This window comes from Geospiza fortis, unplaced genomic scaffold (genome assembly GCF_000277835.1).
Source record: "Geospiza fortis unplaced genomic scaffold, GeoFor_1.0 scaffold72, whole genome shotgun sequence".
Classification (NCBI taxonomy): Eukaryota; Metazoa; Chordata; class Aves; order Passeriformes; family Thraupidae; genus Geospiza; species Geospiza fortis.
In genome coordinates, this window is record NW_005054338.1 from 4,508,105 (window position 1) to 4,523,910 (window position 15,806).

Genomic DNA, 15,806 nt, shown 5'->3' on the forward strand with positions numbered 1-15,806 from the left:
ACTGTCCCAATATTATTGTGGCAGCTGAAATAATTTTTAAAAATAGAGGTATCATAGCAGTTGACATTGGACTAAGCAAGTTAATAATTAAGAATTTAAAAGTGATCTTTACTGTTAACATAGTTAACATTTCAGCACTACTTAATCCATGAAATAAATGTAATATTATGCACCTTTATTCTGTACTGAGTCACTTTTCCCCTCAAATAATGAGAGAATTGCTTAATGCAGGATCAAAGTCTCAATTACTTTTTCTCACTGTCTGCTGAAACTACAAAGCAGTCTAGAAAAATAAAGCCACCATGTATGGAAGAGGAGAAAGGAAAATGAAAATTTGCTAGGGAGCAATGATGAAAAAATAGCAGAAAGAGCATTGTTACAAAGCATAAAAGAAGGAACTCAGAAAGCCAAGGAAGTATGTGTCAGAATTTGTACAGAGAAAATAGAATATAGACACTGGATTAAGAAGCTACAACATGTCAGAAGAAAATATAATTGCAATATATCAATTTATAACACTGCATCAAGTGCAATCATTTCAAAGAAAAAAATGAAATAGTGAATGTCTAAATGAAGAGCCAGGAAATATCTAGAATAATTTACCTTATGAGGACGAGTAATAATAATTGACTGCAAAAAGAACCTCCTCCAACCAGTAAGAACAATAAGTATATGAAGTATAATAATAGAAATTAATTACAAACTGGATCTACATGGAGACACTTGGGGTTTTTGCCTCTGTCCCACAAACCTTCAGGAGTTCATTAGGCTGAATCCAGTTCAGTAAATGCATCTGAAGCTATGTCAATGTTTTTATTCAACCAGACTGAGCTCAAGACAATTTTCCTGAGTATATTCACAATGAGGGGGTGACATTTTATTAATAAACCATACATAATATTATCAAAAAGGGCCCTGGTTTTCATTCTGTTTAATGGACTATATTCAAGAGACCACAATCATATCAGAAACCTGTTCTTACTTCCCTAAAATAGCAGTAAGTGAAACGATGCCATTCATACAGGTAATTTAGCAGGGACAAAAAGAGTCAATAAAACCACCTGACATGAAACACAGCAGTACAAAACAACAACAACAACAAAAAAAAGCCAAAAAGCACCAACAAACCCATGCATGCCTGTAGCTGAGAAAGGAAAAAAAAAAAAGAAATTGACCTTAAACAAGTCTCTTACACATGAGTAAAAAGCATAGTTCTCTTGCTTTTGAATACTGGATAGTGATTATCATTATTCCTTTCCCTGGAAGTTCTGTAAACCTAAACAGTAACTTAGATAAATATGCCATTAATTGGCCAATAAATTAAAGCTCATCTCACTGACTGTGGTTCAACAGTCATGCTTACTAGATACATTTTAAGTATTTAGAACAAGACAATATCAAGCTGCCTTTTAGAAAAAAATCATGTGTAAGAAATCAGGGACCTGGATGACACAAAATTAGGTTGCTTATAGTTTTCGACTCTTAACTCATGGTTGCAAGCCTGCAAAATGTAAGCAGCTGAAAATGGTACGGAAAAGTCTAAAATATTTTTAGATTAAAAATATTTAACAAGTGTTCTAATGTTAAAAAGCCAAGAGATATAGAATACTCCAGATACTGTATCTATAGCATAGTAGGATAGGAAGATAAACTCCATGCAGAATTTCACTACTGTTGTTGGAATATGAGAATTGAATCAACCATGAATTTTTCATTAAAAATTACTATTTATTGAAGTCTAATAATTTTTAATGCTGTTATTATTTGGAAAATGTAGCAGTTTGAAAAATATTTCTCTAATTAAAACTAGATTTGGTCAGTTTCTGTCCAAAAGCACAGACAAAGCTACTTCACACCAGCATTAACACCATGTTGCTCATGATCTTGAATTTTGGAAAAATCATGTTTTGGCTCCTAATCTGATGGACATTGGAGGGCATTAAAACCTCAGATATCCACATATTGCCTGGATTCCAGGTTGCCTGGAACTGCTGGCTATTCTCTGAAAAACCTCTTTCATTCCTGTTGAAGCACCTGGCACTTTCTAAAAAATTATATTTGTCTCGAAGTTTCCACACACAATGCAAATAAGGAAACTGCTAAACTGTTTATCTGACCCATCTTCCTATGTGGTCTCACATGATTGTAGCTATACAAAAAGAGAGGAGACTGAAATTTCTGGGCAGAAATAAACTAAGTCTTTTCTCATTCCTTGCAGAAGAGATTAATTTATGCTTTCTTCCTTTAAAAAAAAAAATCCCTCAAAAACAAGCAAACAATCAAAGCTGAGTAAATAACGCATAGAAACTAAGGGATGGGAGGCAACTGAGAAGGCATAAGATGGGTTTTACTAGATGAAAGCTAAAACAGAATAGAAAGGGCCTGGAGTGAGGAATGTGAGCAAAAAGCTCACTCACCATCACTGAACAGACACCTAACAATCACAGTCCTGTCAATCAGACAGTTTGGCTTTGCATCTGTCTCCACTGAAAAAAAAAAAAAAAAAAAAAGTATGAGCACCAAGGAAAAGAGCATGCAGGTAGCCAGAGAGACCCTCTGGCAATTTTATTCATCAGTAGCTTTCATTCTATCCTGATAAATAGCACAAACTGGACTAGAGTCATCTGCAAGAACAAGCAGCAACTTCAAGATATTCTGTGGCAGCTTAATTGCTCTGATGCCTTTCTTGAGCTAACACAGGGACCAGATTAACATCTGTCTTTTGGAAGATGTGTAACTTCTGAAACCAAAAAAACCTCAATGATGTTCACTTATTCATTTCTTTAACATCAAATCAAGAGTTCTTCTATCAATACACACTTCCAGCCCCCAATGAATACCACCTCACTTATACTCCCATCCCTGGCTTCTTATATCTCCTGCCCTACGCTGCATTTTGCAAGCTGAAGGAAGGGCAATATATTTTATTTATATTAGAAGTCACAGAGCATGTTTTCTGCACTGTAAGTAATCAAACAAAAACATAACAAGATGTTCAATTAAGCTGCAGATCATAGACAAAGTACATCATGCCCCGTAGCAACACCTCCCATTCAGTGCACAGAAGAATGCTGCAGTCATGACAAATCTTGGTGAAGTTTCTATTAGTAATTACCCTGCTTAATTCATGTTGTTGTTTCATGGCAGCTCTGATATGGGAAAAATATTTAGAGCTGCACGTAGCTGCTCTATTCCATGTTTCCCAGGCTAGTGTGACAGCCTTCAGTCATTTACATCATGCACATGAAACCCCAAACAGAGTCAGCTTCACAAAAATAAGAAATACTACACAAACAGCACATCTCCATGCAGCTAAAACTTGCCACTGTTAAAGGCTGATTTGTCACCTTTCAACAGAAAGCCACAAAACCACCTGCAAGCTGAGGTGTGTTAGTCCACACAGTGAGTCACAAGTGCTACCATGTTCTATCTGGTGTATACACAAAACTCATCGAGAGAATAAACAAACAAAAAAAAAAAAAACAAAGAAAACTACGTTAAATGCACAAAGCAGCAATTGAAAGGAACCAAATCTAATTTTAAGCACTCTACAAAACCCCTCTTCTGTATATGTATGTACTGGCAAAAAACACTTAAAGAATGCAACCAAAGAACAACCTTTATTTAGGGTTACCCAAACAAAACTTATGCCAAAACTGTCTTTTACAGAGTATATAAAAGAGAAAAGCTTCAAACTGATTTTTGTTTCAAAGGACTTGCAGATACTATTGAATAAATAATTTGGTTTGTAATTGCTGAGATCTCAGAATTGCTCCACAAGTAGCACTTGCATACATAAAAAAAAAACCTATCAAATCTGAAGTGTTAGACTTCCTATTCTATAATTTCACTTTGAAGTACAATGCAGGCATTATAAAGAAGTTGTTTGCCCTAGGAACAAAAGGGGGGGGTGGAGGGGGAGTCTTTGTTTTAAATGCACAATGCACATTTGTTTGGAAGGGTGGGGAGAAAAACAACTCCAACCAACCAAGACACAAAAAACCATCCACAAACAAACAAAAAATCAACAAAAAACTAGCTCCAAGTGGAAAAGAACAAGTAACAGGTTATCAAAACATTATTTCTGCAGTTACATTTCCCTTCAATCAGAATAAAACAAGGCGCAGTCATAGTATTCAAAAGCCTATTAAATTCAAATTTCATCTCAAACTGGGGCAAATAATGAAGTATTAAAGTTACCTGCAGATGGGAAAATCCTTTATCAAGGTATATTTGAAACACACCTTATTTGTTAGACACAGTCCTGACAGCTCAAATGGTTGAGGTACTTGAGGAATTGCGCAGTCTGGCTGCACCTTGATTTTGTAGCTGCAGGGGAGCCAGCAGGAACACAATGCCTCTGGGTTTTGATAGCAAGTGCTATGGCTGCTTCTCCATCAGCTGAATTTTAAATCTGCTCGCCAAAAGATTTAGCAAGATGCTCCTGTTGTCATCAGTTATTCTCATTTTCAGAAATGTTATGGTTCAATTAATACCACAAGCCAAACCTCAATGTCTAGGGGAGGAGGGAGAATAGGAACAGTAGGGTGGAAGGATGGATATGCTCTGATTTATAGAACCAAAGATCTAAGCAGTGTCAACTACAAGCCAATGAAGGGTTCACATCAAGCTTTATGTAGAGAGAAATAGCAACCTGACTACAAAAATGGGTGTTAAAACTGTATTTTCTTTTTTAAATAGTACAATAAAGTGTCTCCAATACTTACAAAAGCCATTACTGCTGTAATTAGTAACAGAACACTCATAGAAACATAAAAAGACGAATTTTAGTATGTAAGCAAAGCTGATGTAATTAATCAAGGTGTCAGAAGATATTCCTAGAGAAACTTTTAAAGGTAGCTATTATTTTAAAATGCAACTCAGCTTATTTATAAAATTCTGCATTTGGATTACACCCAGTATCCATTCACATTTAGCAGTTACTTAAAATGAAAATGGCATTGGTATTTTGCAACTGATTTGTTCTTAATACTGTTTATTACCATATCTATGTTAAAGTTTCACTGTATTTCGCTTAGCTTTTCAACTTCATTAAATGCAATTCACATTATTTTGATACAGCATATAAGATCAATACAATCTACTCTACATGCAAGAAGTGCAAGTCACCAATATTTGGATCTATTCTTATACTATCAGAGGCTTCTCCAGTAGCTAATTAACGCTGACATAAAAATTCCTGGCTTTTTAAAGTCCTGCTTTTATGTTAGCAATTACACATAGAATAAGGAAGATTTTTGTTCCTTATTAATTTTCTTATTCCAGGACTACTATATTCAAAGCTATGCATCTAAATAGAATCCAACCTAGAACATAAATCAATGGCCTTCATATTTCCTTTCATGAACTTCCCTTAAGTCTGTTCATGAGATCCATGCAACTGTGACTAGCTCCCAACAATAGAACTGATAACAGAGCAGACAATAAATCACACTTCAGTTACTTCCTTTGGTAGCTTGAGATACCCAGGCAGATGGAAATTATGCAAAAACACCTTTAAAGTCTATAAATTACTGTCATCTTTGGTTCAATCCATATTCTATCAATACTGTCAATTTTGGTTCCATCAATATTCCATACATTGCAATATTAGTTAAAGAATCACTGAAAGAAAAAAATAAAGAAAATAATAATGAAAACTATTGAATACTTTCCTATGGGATGAATTACTGACATTACTGACCCTCAAAATCAAGATTTACATTCAGTTCCTTGAGCTTGTCACTGGCTTCTCTGTATTTCAATTGAAGCAATCAATCAGTTTAAGATTTGATAGCATAAGTTTTACAAAAACAAAGTCTTCAAATTAGAGGAAAACACCACTTATTGTTTCTGCAATTCATCTGAACTTTTAGGTAGTTTTAATAGTTCTTGAAAAGCTAACCTGCTACCTAAGAATATAAAACCAGACAAAATATCTCTATAACTTTTCTTCCACCTTTTGTAAAAGTTGTTTTTAAACATTTAAAGAAAAAGTTTAACAGTTGAGTAAGTCATGGCTGTGACAAAAAATGATAGAGCCCAAATAAGAAAGCCATAACCAAATGGCTATCTGGGATCCTGATTTTATCCCATTGTTGAGCATTTCTGTGCTCTTTGCTCTACTCATGCATTCCTCTATACACGTTACATGCATCACATGGGGCTACTCAGCATTCTTTAAATAAACTTTAAGTTTCCCAGGTTTAACCCCCCCTCAAAAGCCTCATTTCCTAGAAGCATGCTCTTTTTATGTTTTCTGAATATCATTGCACAGGTATGACTGAATAAACTCTACTCAGTTTGGAACACATGTCAGGCTTCCTAGAGAATCTGGAACCTTGTCTGAGGCTTATTTTAAACACTTCCTTCCTTCTTCCATCATTTAAACCAACTGGGCATTGGACAATTTAAGCATCCACATTGATAACACTTTCAGACAAAATAGAACCACTAAATGAGCATGAAAAAATTCAAGTCTCACAAACAAAGCATCTAAATAAACATGATTTGAAGTCAGAAGTATTTTCACCAATGTGAATTCAGAACTTTTTTTTAATCAATTTGCAATGTTTAAGTGTATTTTTTCTACAGCTATGTTTCTATTAATTGTAATTTCTGACTGGTATAACAGACATTTCCAATGAAAACTGCTGGCCCTGGAGCTGCTGGTAATGTTGTACAATGCAATCCAGTAGGGCTGGGATTACAGCAAAAGTCTTCACTGCCAGTTTTTCCCATCATACACTCAGTTGTTGATAAGAAGTAACTCTAGCATAGGCAAGCCACTTTGGTTAAAAGTCTTCCAGAAAAAAAAAAAACAAACCAATTATAACAAATATAAATGATGCAAATCCCAATGAAGAAATATATAAGTTGAGTATTAACCTACAAAAATTTGTTTTTTTCCTAATAACTTTTGCAGAGGACATATAACTCCAAAGCATAATGCTAAACATTAATTAAATTCAAAATACAACACATTTATTCATAAGTTTTGCAGCCACAAGCCCAAAATAGTTATCTAAATCTGTGAAATAATTTTCTGAATTAGTTTCTATGACTGTGAATCTTTCATGGAACACTTGTTCCTACACAAACCATTTTTACTCCTACAATTCTAGAAGTTTGCAAGCCTGCCCTACTCACATATTTTAAACAACAGGACACCATAGTCAGACAACTCCATGAAACTGAGTATCCAAGCCAAGCTTCCCCACATAAAATATATTTTCAAATCTTCTGCACATTTTTATGGAATGTTAATGTAGCAGCCAGTTGTGGCACACACCAACAAGGATTAAAATGCCATTGCAGGAGTTATTATAAATTATTCATTTTTGCTTGTGTGCTTATTAAAAACAAGAACCAACAAAATAATAAATGGTATCTTTCTTACTTACCCACCACATACTACAAAAAAGCAATGAGCATTGTTGGCAAGCAGGAATTGTGTTAACCTTCAGTTACTCACCTAGGAAAAAGAAGAGAAAAGGATAAGCACACTTGGTGGAAGGAAGAACATTGACAGACTTAATCTGGAAAGTACATCAGTTCCATGTTCATGAGATTTTTGAATTAAAATCTCTTTGAATTCAAGCTTACAGGATGGCGATGGAAATGTTTCACAGCAAAGTGGATCACAAAACAACAATTTGGTAGAATTCACATTTGTGTAAAATCCAATCAGCTCATTCAGCTGGAGCACTGACATGATTCTGTTCTGATACAACAAGAGGAGTGCCAAAAACTTTGAAAAACAAAATGGATAAAGATTTTGAGTTCAGAACACACTGCCTAAAGCAACATTTTAACAGAACACAGTTACAAAGGTAATTAATTTTCGTGACTACAATATTCGCTTTCAAGGTTTTCAGTGAAGCTGGTGGAAGATCTGAAGTTTTGCCTGATAAAATTAAGACAACTTTTCTGAACTGGCACATTTACATATTTTAGTATATTCTCTCTTTAGCAGAACACACTGTGCTCTAGGTAATGCCAAATGAGTTTTAACTATGAAATGTTCTTCCAGGGACTTAATGAATTCAGCATTTATTAATGAGTAGCATGAATGGAAAGCAATTATGAATATCAGAATAAAAGTTTTCTTCATCAGTGCATACACATAAGCTACATGTGCTAAAAAAGGTCTAGGATCTCACATGTTTACAATAGATAGAAAAAAATAAACAGCAAAACCTTTACCAAGAACATTAATATCTTCCTATAGTACGTTACACAAAATTACATTAGCTTCAGGAAAGGCTGTGCCTTCAAATTTGGGAGATTTGCCAATGAATTAAACTTCAAAGGATGCAATAAATTGGAAGTTGCTAGAAACTGAGCATATCTGAAAAACATAACTACATCACATTAGTAGAATGTGTAGTCATAACCATAGAAAACCTAAAACGTCGCTCTTCAGAAACATCACTCACAAAGCCCCAAAGCATCCCAGCTTCCCACTCAGGGGACACTAGTGACACACTTCCACATTTCAGTGCATCTCACAAACCTCACTTTAGCACCCAGACTGCTGAAGGCAAAGTGAGATGCAAAGCCATCCAGACCAAGTAGGATTACTTGGTGCTTTGCATAATCCATAAGAATTTCCAGTGGTGTGGAGAGGACTCTTAAAACTGGTCCTGTTATATCCCTGCCATCCTTCCTTGTACAAACACAGTTCTCTTGCAGAAATTCTTCAGCAAAAAAACTTGCCAATATTATGAATAGAAGGTTAGACTGTCTTACTGTGCATAACCTAACAAAATCTTATATCACAGCAGCTCTCAGATGCCACTGTAGGCTCTTACACACCCAAGGTTTAGGAAAAGCAGTTTTCTTTCTATTTTATGTTTTTCTAGAGCATAATTTCTGAGTGGAATAGTGTAGTAAACAGATGAAAAAATTACATAGCTTGTTTCATGACAGAAATATTAAGTACTCCTGCAGGGCAATAGATAATCTTTAATGAGGTTCATAATGATGCATCTCAAGATCTAAGACCTAAGTACATAAGTTAGGTCTAGAGTGAGACCAGGTCCACACCATTCCACTGTTTAATAAAAGACTGCAGAAAAAATGCATGGCTAAAAGTCCAAGAAAGAATCATGGAAACATTATGGTTGCAAAAAAAGCTCCAAAATCATCAAGTCCAGCCTTCAACTGAATACCACCATGGCCACTAAACCATAGCATGAATTGCTGCATCCACTCATTTTTGGAACACTTCACAGGATGGTGACTCCACCACCTCCCTCAGCAGCCTACTCCAACGCTTCACCACTGTTGCAGTGAAGGAATTTTGCCAAATATCCAACCTAAAACTCGCCTGGCACAACTTCAAGCAATTATTAAGCAAATTTTTAAAATGCAGGGAATAAAGTCCTGAGTATCTCATTTTAACAGGTAACAATCCAGTTGAGCACAAAACTTGGCCCTGCTCACACAGAGAGGATTAATTGCTGCCGACGACGGCTGTGGAACTTCTGAATGTAGCAGGTAACCAAACTGGCAGCCATAAACCGTTGTATTAAACACATTTACAACAATACTTATACATTACAGTAATACATTATAACAGTATACACAATGCAACAATACTTCTATATTACAGCAATACATTACAACTTATACATTACAACAGTTACATTACTACAGCATCTATCTCTTCTTGTCGAGGCGGTCATAACACAAAACAGAGACCTCAAACGTCCCATAAACAAAGACTTCAAAAGCCCCATTATTACTAGCTGGTGGCTCACCTACTTCCAGGTGTTTTGATTGGAGAAGATCAGGTCCAGACCTCCTTGTGGCTTCCACCTGCCACTCTCAGCTACACCAACACCACTTCCCCCACTCCGTCCCAGTGGGTCACAGTTGCCCTATACATTTTACAGCAATACTTCTACTCCACAGTAAACATCACAACCATACTTATATATTACAGTGTCCAACACCTCCAGAGGCTTTTTCTGAAGCACACAGCCAGAATCATCTGCAGCCAAACCAGCAGTGATCCAATGAAGGATATTGCTGCTAAATTGCTAAAGAGCCCTGGCATGTCTACAGGCTTCAGAGTCCATCCTCTTAGGATTCTCCAACCCTCTCCTGGGGTCTTCAGAGTCCATCCTCTTCAGGGATTCTCCAACCCTCTCCTGGGGTCCACCCTCTTCTGGGATTATTCATCCCCTCCAGAGGAACTCACCATCTTTTCCTGGGACTCTCCTGGTTCTCGCAGCAGCCATCTCTGGGACTCTCCGGGTTCTTGCAGTCTTCTCCTGCTTCTTACAGCAGCCCTCTCCTACCGTCTTCTTCTAGTTCCTGCAGTCTTCTGATTCTTACTCTGACTCCACCCTTTTATGCCACTTGTTCTTAATTGGTTGCAGGTGTGTATGCCACTTGTTCTTAATTGGCCCCAGCTGCAACTCATTGGGGGATAAGATTACATACTGTGCCCCCTTGCAATTCTCCCTACAATAAACCATCTATTTACTCCTTATAACTTGTTTAATACTATGTGTAAAAAGTCCTTCAAATGCTGTCAGCTCCTGCATAATTGTGGATTCCCCCAGTTTATATTCCAAAGTAGCAATGTTTGTTATCTAAGTTTGCAAGGATAATGCTTATCTAACTTCAGAGCATGAAAAACTCATGGCAGTTGTAAAAGCATTAGTCAGACAAAGCTTTTTCCTAAACAAGCAATTGAAAAATAATGAAAATAGCATTTAAAATATTTATTCACCATTACCACACGGTTCAATATTATACATCAAATTTCTATTATGAAACCAAACCATGAAATGTGCTCTACATCCAGTTTCCATAAGGGCAAAGGAAAAGTCACTCATGAGCAAAGAAAGGGTTTGTGAGGTTCTAATATATGCTACATTTCTTTTGTTGATACAATATTATTAAGAGGAGATACTATCTTATTGTTTTAAATAAAAATCACTCTTGAAATCAACTGCTATACAGTAATTTAATTTAGAGATGAAAACCCCTCTAACTTCTTTCATAAAGTCCTTCAAATTACATCAGTGCTGCAGTGAAAAATTTTCTAAGCAACTGCATTTTCCAACGTTATGCTTTCGTGATTTCCCAGTGTCAGACTGTTAATGTGACAGCAAATTGTAGTCATTAGTCAAAAATAGTGAATAAAATGGTTTACATGCTTAAAGTGACCTTGAGACTGTCTTGTACAATATTGATAGCCAAAACAATTGCTGTTTCATGATTGCTCCTGACTAAATCAAATCATACTTCAATTTAAAAATTGAACTACACCTCGAATTTATTTTTTTTTTAAATTCTGTACTCACTTTTAACTTTCCAATGTATGTGGGGCTATATACGAAATCTGAACTTAAGTGTAGCCAGAGAGAAATATTTAGAAAATTTAAAGATCATCAAGAAAATTTACCATGCCACTGGTGTGCATGCACAGCAATTGCATTGCTGCAGTATGGGATAATCATACATTAAAATTTTAACTGTCCACACAATTTTTAGTTGGAATACTATAGAAAAGCCTTGTAATTCCAAAAGCACTTATCATAAAGAAAAAATTCCAGAGAGCTGGCTCAACTTCAGTCTTAATCAAAATTGCAATTCATTGTGTGGCTTAGTGTGATGGGGGAGGAAAGGGGACACAATATGACACAAACCACTAATTTTATTTCTTTTCTTCTTCTGCAAGTAGGAAAACAGGCAAATGATTAAAAAAATTTGATAGCACAAAATTGTGGCTGTGCTACTTTTCAGAGAGGAGAGGTGCATTACATTACTGCTCTGAAAAGTTTTGGGGTTTTTTTGAACTATTTAGCAGTTCTCTATGTGCTCCTGTATGCAAGTAAATACTACTTGTCTAATTTCACTGAAGGAAGAGACACATATACAGTTAATCTTAATTCCATAATGATAAATTCCACTCCCAGAGAGCTAAAATTAGCTTTCAAATGAAAGGATACTTAAGCTAAATACATCTATTTCCTTAAAAGGAAATTATTTTTTAAAGGTCACTCACTATTAGTAACCGTTGAGCATTTAAAAGAAACAGCAAAGAAACGTATATTTAATTCTAATGACACAGTTCCTTTAAGTTTTACATGACTACTTTTATCTAAAAGTAAATGTATGCAGTATTTAAGAGCAACACTTCAAGTTTTGATCTTGAAAAAAAACCAAAAAAACCACAATCTTAAAGTATAGGATTTTAGGTATTTTTTTTCTCCTATACATGTTCTAGCTACACTGTCTTGCTCAAAATCCAGGTCATATAAGACATGGATTCACATTATGAGCAAAACCAGAGCATGTCAGAGCAAGGCAGACAGCATTCCCTCTCTGCTGTAATTTAGGTCAAAACCAGACAGTTTTGTTGGGTTTTTTTCAGTTTTTTGGGTTTTTTTTTTTTTTTTACAGGTACCAATCTGTAAACTTAAAGTTTACATAAAGTATAGAGGCAGTTAAAGAAGTCATTAAAGCACTTGGGTACCTTCTGTAAATATCTCCTCAGCGTAAAAGACAGAAAAGTTACCTACTCAACAGATGATGCAACCTCTGTGGAAATCTAAACAGAAAATACTTATGTATGTTATGCGGCCTTCAATTGTAGAAAAATCTAGAATTTAGGTTGAGGTGCACACCTAAAGCCAGAATTCAGCTGTCTATATATGAAAAATGATGTGACAGTTGCATATTAATGACAGAGGTTAATTCCCAAAAACTTTCTAGTCAATTAGATATTTAAGAAATCATTTAACTAATTGAAGTAAGTTCTTTATAAGACTGCGAAAAATTGTTAAGAGGTACATTTCTTTTCTAATTATCTTTGTACAGACTCTTCAAACTTCCAGTGCAATTAAGCTTAATGAAAACTTTAATGATTTAAAGACAAATGAACATCATTTTAGTTGTCCTAGATAACATATATCCTTCACAAAAGGCTGAGCAGTGACATTCTTCACACAACTTCCACACACCAATGCTCTTCCAAAATGGATAATATCTCTTGGCATGTCATCTTGGGTCAGGCATAATTTAACTATTGATTTCATCTGCTTGTAATACTAATTTTTATGGCAACAAGTAGCAAGGATGGGATTTTTTCATTAACTGTTTTCTATCAAACACTAAACACAGAATTTGGAGTAAACAACAGATATTTGCCATGACAGATGTAGCTTCTTTTACTCGTGCAAGAAACCTGGTAAAGATCCGCAGCAGAACTGCTGGCATGTTTTATGGGATACTCAGAACCCATGGAATACAGCACCAGTAGGAATGACAGACCACTGCCCTGAGCAGCAGGAAACCCCCTCAAGGAGGGCTGAGGTGCACGACAGGAACTGAAAGCCTGGCATGCTGTGGGCCATGACAAGTGAGCTGCATTTTGGTGATCTGCTTATAGTACAAGAAGCCGGTGGTTAATGACAGAACCAAAAAATGTAAATTCATTACTTAGCTAATTCATTCTGTGGAAAGCTCATCTAGGTTTTACAAGATGGTAGGACAAATCAACACACATCTAAAATAAAAAGCTCTAACTTCACTCTAGTTAAAACCCATTCCAAGTTGGAAGTTTTGCATCTGAGCTACATTAACTCACTTTCTAAGCATTAAAACTCCTTCCAAGAATTGCTTAAAAGCAAATCAGAACTATTTAGAAATACAATTTTGTGAATAATTAGCTCCTTATATTTTGCATAGTAATCTTCAGAGATACAAGGCTATTTTTGTGCTGTCTTTTCCAAACACAATGTCCTTCTTTCATCTATTACACAATATGGATATGAGTATACTAGAAAGCAATTGCAATTATCAAAAGATCAAATATATGATGAAATTAAAGTATTGATCAAAGCTCTCACATTTTTGTAAAAATCTATTTGGAAACACACTCTACAATATAAAAATACAAAAGAGCTCATGTATATTCAGACACAGCCAGATGAACACACACATCAGCTACAGAGGAATTCTTTAAAACACACCACATCTGATACTTGAAAGATCTCTGTATCACTGAATAAAACCTTTAGTCTAGTGACAACCACTGTGAGATCAGCATCACACCAAAACACACACAGAGATTCAATAGGTTTTGCTCTCTGAAAGTTGACAGCATTTAAAGTCAAAGATTAAAAGGGAGCCCAGGTTTCCTTCCTAAGTTTAGCATTTACCATACAACATTTCAAATCAAGACACAAAAATAAAACACATTGAAGTTTATGGGAGGTGGCTCTTGATGTATCATTTTCACAGGTTTATTTTTTGACACGTTTCTAAGTAAAACAACAAACCTCCTGAAGTAATCCCCAGCTAACTGGAGGCCTGACACATATGATAACTAAACAAGCTTACCTGAGCTGAGCTGTGTCTAGTCATTAATAAAAAATTACAACAGAAAAATAGCTTGCAGATAATATATTAGACCTTTTTTACTTGCTGCCAATCAAAACTGAGGGCAGTATGTTAAGATGAGATGCTGGAATATTGCATCATGCTGTGATAACATATTCACCCATCATTACCTAAAAGGTACTTTTTTTACAAATTTGTAAGTAATTAAGCATTTATAAAGTATTCTTTATTTCATTATAGACATTACAAGCCTCTAATCTTTTCAATACCAAGATTAAAAAAAAAAAAAAAAATTGAGTTTAAAAATAAATTTGGAAGAGGATTCTTACCATCACCTCCTGCAACAAGAGGTGGTATGATAATCTTCCAGACAGCAATAAAGCCTTCCTCATTTTTTCTCAGACTCACATTGGGCTCAAAGATGGGCATTATAAAGTAATACAATGAGGAGACGATTCACCTGCAGCCACCACCACTGCTCCAACATCTGCCTTTTTCTGGCTCCATGACAGCACAGACACCGGACCTGCACAAGTGCATCTCTTGTCAGATTCCTGAGGCTTTCTTGACTTAACTTTCCAACAATGATCCATTCATCCCACTGGTAACAGGCCAAAGAGGGAATAACAAAGGGGGTTTTACATATTTAGAGTGTTCTCTACGTACTTAGATATTTTTTTAGGAGTGATGTGTCGACTCTAAGTATAGATTCCTATTTTTGCCTATTGTTTTTCACAGTGCTTTAAGCTTCAGTAAGATAAGTGAGATTGCTGAGATAAAACAATGGGAAACAAAGTCATATTTACAAATTTATGTGAGATTCCTAGGCTCCCCAGGAAAGTGGGCACAGCACCAAGCCTGACAGAGTTCCAGAATCCCTTGAATTTGGGGATGGTGCTGTGCAGGGCCAGGAATTGGACTCGATGATCCTTGGGTGTCCCTTCCAACTCTGGATATTCTGTGATGCTGAGATATTTTTAAGCGTTGTTGGCAAGCTAAAAAAGGGTATTTCTTCATTCAAGCTCTAGAGATCCACAAAAAAAAAAAATCCATAGCACATACAAGTTACCCAATTGATGGATGTATTAATTTGAAAAAGGCAATATTTTAAAAACCTTGCTGTTGCTTCTGAATCACAGAGTTCCACAAATTCTCTTAATTACATGGGGGGAAAAGGGAAATTTATTTTTCACCACATTTAACAGCATTTCATTAGTAGAAAGATATTCACTGATGCCTAGGAATATCACTTTTAAGTAATAAGTTATGTGCTTGGTGTCAGAACTTCTAGCACCTGGCAAAATTTGCAGCTGAGAAGGCCTAACAATTTAAAAATAACTGAATCAAAAGGTTATTTTTAATTTCAAATAAAATAATCACCTGTATTTAGCATTACACATATTTAGACAAGCTGCCTGTCTGTTCCCAACCATCTCTTTCCC